Here is a 4765-nt window from a genome sequence, read left to right as displayed (position 1 = left end):
TTACGGGCACTAAGCTCCAATGCCTCTAGTGAAGTCTTTTGAGCCACGAGCTCCTCCCATTGACTAAGAGTTATTTTGCCGAACTCATTGAAGGGAGTTAACCCCTTTTGGATATACTCGTGTTGAGCTCTGACCTCCAACGTTGGAATGATTCTCCCATCATCCTGAAAGCATTTTTTACCAGTTCGTGCTTACCCTCTGGAAATCTAAAAGTGAGCTTCAGATGCCTATCCCATAGTTTATTCTTTTTGTTCTTTGGTACCTCTTTCCAGTTAGGGATTACTGGGTTCAATTTATATCTTACTAGGGCCCCGATCGCATTACAGAATCATCCTCTTAATTCCTTTGGCTTAAGGATCTCTCCTACTGGCTCGACTTCTGTTATCACATAGCATGCCTTATCTAGATATATATTTGCTTTTCTATCCCCTCATTTCCTCTTAGGCTTGGTAGTCGTGGTTGTGTCTTGAGGTTGTGGAGCAGAGGCATCGTGATCCATCTCTGTGGCTGTTGCCTCTGCTCTCCTTTCCTCTACTCCATCTTGTCCAGCGAGATGTCATGGACGTCGATGTCGTCTTTTCTGAGTTTCAGGAGGGACCTGTATATACGATAGGTCAAAGTGTTAGCAGAGGTAACACAACCAAAGCTTTAGCAAAATTTATAAGCTAAGGCTTTTTCCCTACCTCCTTGTTCGGGTCAAAATCCTTGTCCAAATCTTCCGCCGTTGGCCTCCTTCTGGCTTCACGTGGGAAAAGATCCTCGGCACTTACATATCCCTCTTCTGAGTCATCATCATCATCATCCTCTTCTTCGCCTTCATTAGCCTCTCCTGCTCTTTCTTCTGCTCCCCCTTCCTCCTCGTCACACTGCTCCTGACTAAGCATCACTTTTAGATCCTTTTCTAACTCATTATCAAACTGCTCCTGAGTAAGCTGGTCCTCTAGTGCTTGCTCCTCATAGGTTGGCTGCTCATCATGCTCGGGGCATTGGGCTGCACTATTTGGTGTCCGCGACATTATTTCGCGCTTTGTTCTAATAGATGCAAGATAGTGTGCTTTAGGTACGTGAGAAGGTATAAGAAATAAAAAAGTTCTATAAACCAAAGTAGTCCTATAAAACAACAATATATCAAAAAAACGAGTAGTAGTAGTAGTAGAGGCCTTAGAAACATGTCAATCATCATCTGATCTTGAACTTGGAGCATCAAGGCATTATAACAGAGAAGAGAGGAGAAGGTAATGTAGGGGCGGCTGCTAACGATGCTAAGTTCCTCACAAGTTCTTGATCATCAGCTCATATTCCATATAATGTATGGACTTAGACAATTTCATCATTGGCAAAACAAAGGAGAGGGGAGAGTTGGCAAAAAAGCAACAGTTGCTTAACAAACATAGAGCAACAGCTGATGGCAAAAGTAGTCAAAATGTTGCTTAACAGTCATAGAGTAGTAAGTAGTAAGTAGCAGCCATAGTTTGGTCTATTGGCCCATGCATAAGCTCACCTAGTAGTAGTAGGAGTAGGAGTAGGAGTAGTAGTAGTAGGAGTAGGAAGAGGAGGAGTTGTAGTAGGAGTAGTGGTAGGAGTAGTAGTAGTAGCAGTAGCAGCCACAGTTTGGGCTATTGGCCCATGCATAAGCCCACCTAGTAGTAGTAGTAGCAGGAGTAGTAGGAGTAGTAAGAGGTGTAGTAGTAGGAGGAGTAGTAGTAGGAGTAGTGGTAGGAGGAGGAGGACGAGGAGTAGTAGTAGCAGCAGCAGCGACTACACACCAGCAGTATATAAGAAAAAAAACAGAGAAGGAGTAGTAGTAGGAGCAGGAGGAGTACTAGTAGGAGTAGTGGTGGTGGTGGTGGTGGTAGTAGTAGTAGTAGTAGTAGTAGTAGTAGTAGTAGTAGTAGTAGTAGTAGTAGTAGTAGTTAAGCAGAAGAGAGTAGATATGCATATCATCACCGACAAAGCTGTTGTTTGTCAAAAAAATAGAGAGGGGGCTGCATATATGGTCAGCAACAGATAAGAGAGGAGAGCACACTGCTACTATGGTCAGCAATAGAGAAGAGAGAAGAGAGCACCAACAAGTAGTAGGAGTAGCACTAGAAGAGAGAATAGAGCAGTAGCACAAAAGCCCTTTGCCTCAGATTTCAAGACATTATTCATCACATGAGAGAGGGAGGGAGGAAGGTTCCAGAAAAATCTCAGATTGCATTCTTAGTTGGCCCAGGACTACTAGGTCCTCCCCCAAACTAAAAAAAGACAACTCATAGCAGAGTAGTAAATATAGGAAAGCAGACTAGTAGTAGTTAGGCAGTAGTAGCTGCACAACAAAGCAAGCAAAAGAGAGGAATGGAGTTTCCAAAAGCATAAAACAAAATCATCCTGAAGTTTCCAAAAGAACTGAAATAGTGCAAGGATATAAGTATGTAAAGAAACTGAGGTAACCATTATATATTAACAAGCCACCAACTTAAACAAAAAAGAAATCGTTTCTAATCAAACAGACTTTAGAAATTGAGAAGTGAACCAAGCATTAGTGTAGTACCATTATCACAGAGCATTCATATGAGAAGGAAAGTATATGCAACAAGAGACAGTTCACATGCTTATAATCATCTAAACAGTCAAGATACAACAATATATGCATAGTACAAGAGACCGCGGTAGAAACCTACTGGAGAAAATGCTAATACATTCAACTGTATATCCACATTATCTAAATGTTCTAGTTACTTCAAAATGTTGGCAGTGATCTGAACAGATTGCTGTAGCTACAGATGTAGTTCCACCACTGTGTGTTACTGTGGCAACTATTGTGGAATTGTAGCCGTAGCAATCTGAAACGAGAAGGCTGATTCCTAATGATCCAAATTACATATTTAGCTCTAGAGCCTAAAAAAATAAAAGTCACTGGTCTAAGCCTTCAAAATCTCAAGTACACACCTAGTGAGAACTAAAAATCCTAAAAGGGTCATAAATCCTGAGTTTGCTAATTATGCTACAACAACAACATCCATACATATTACTCATTAATAGGCCAGTACCATAAAAAATGAATGGAAATAACAAATTCCATGGCAAAATTCACTAAACAGTAAATAACACAATTTGATGGGAGAAACTGCGAAAAAGCATCATCTTAGCATAAAAGTAATTATATCTGTCTAAACATATATTGTTAAAGGCTTAGACTTATTATTTCTAAAAAATCATGGTTTACAAGATTAAGCACTGTTAAGTGTTAGGCCACAAAGATTAGGAAAGAAGTAAAGATCTAAAAGCGCCTATGTGACATATGAATTTATATATAAAGGAAGATCTATAGTAACATTATTATGACTTAATTCATGAGTTAAGGAGAAATCAGCCACTTAATAACTCTGACATAAGTATCAATGATGTATAAATGCACATAAAAAATGAAGCAGAAGGCACTAGACAATCTGTCCATAGCAGAAATAGCAAGATTTGATTCATATATCCAGGCAAACAACCTTTAGTAGCTATGGTAGCAGTTCGCAAGTCTTAAGCAGGAGCTCAGGAGGAAGGGGAACAACCTTTTTCTAGAAACTGAGTAAACCATTATATATTAACGCGTCATATACTTAAACAAAAAAGAAACCGTTTCTAATCAAACAGACTTTAGAAATTGAGAAGTGAACCAAGCATCAGTGTAGTACCACTATCACAGAGCATTCATATGAGAAGGAAATTATATGAACAAGAGAGAGTTCACGTGACTATAATCATCTAAACTATCAAGATACAACAATATATGCATAGTACAAGAGACCGCGGCAGAAACCTACCGGAGAAAATGCGGATACATTCAACTGTATATCCACATTATTTAAATATTCTAGTAACTTCTAAATATTGGTTGTGATCAGAACATATTACTGCAGCTACATATGCAGCTCCACCACTGCATGTTTAGATCAGAACATATTACTATTGTGGAATTATTGCAGCTTCAGCTACAGCAATCTGAACCGATCAGGCTGATTCCTAATGATCCAAATTACATATTTAGCTCTAGGGACTGAAATAGTAAAAGTCACTGGTCCAAGCCTTCAAAATCTCAAGTACACACCTATTAAGAACTGAAAATTCCAAAAAGAGGGTCATAAATCCTGACTTTGCTAATTATCCAAAAACGACATCCATACATATTACTCACTAACAGGCAGCACCCATCAAATAATGAATGAAAAATTGGAAATAATAAATTCCACGGCCAAATCGAGACTGAACAGTAAATAGCACAATTGGATGAGAAACAACAAAGTAATTATATGTCTAAACATATATTGTAAAAGGATTAGACTTATCCTTGCACTATTTCAGTTCTTTTGGAAACTTTAGGATGATTTTGTTTTATGCATAGCAAAGCAAGCAAAGCAGCAAAGCACGTGGAGGGGATCAGACCTGGAACCTGAGGATGGCCGCCGTCTTGGCGCGCACCCGATGCGTGACCCATGGCTGGACGAGTGCGCGCATCCAGCGCGTGAGGTCGTAGAAGGAGGCCGCCCACACCCACCCAGCCACCACCGCCAGCGTCGCCGCCTACCACATGGTCAGGCCCGCACCCATGCCCGCACCCAAACCCACGACCCACCGCCGCCACCTAGTCGTATACGAGGGAACGAGGAGGTTTACGGCGCGCTAGGCAGAGGTGGAGGGCGGCGACCGGCAAGGAGGTGAGGAGGACACCGCGCGGAGACGAGGAGGACACTGTGCGCCAAACCCTAGGCTACCGTTCGCGCCGCTGCGACCC

This window comes from Miscanthus floridulus, chromosome 6, assembly GCF_019320115.1.
Source record: "Miscanthus floridulus cultivar M001 chromosome 6, ASM1932011v1, whole genome shotgun sequence".
Taxonomy (NCBI): domain Eukaryota; kingdom Viridiplantae; phylum Streptophyta; class Magnoliopsida; order Poales; family Poaceae; genus Miscanthus; species Miscanthus floridulus.
This window is presented reverse-complemented; position numbering follows the sequence as displayed.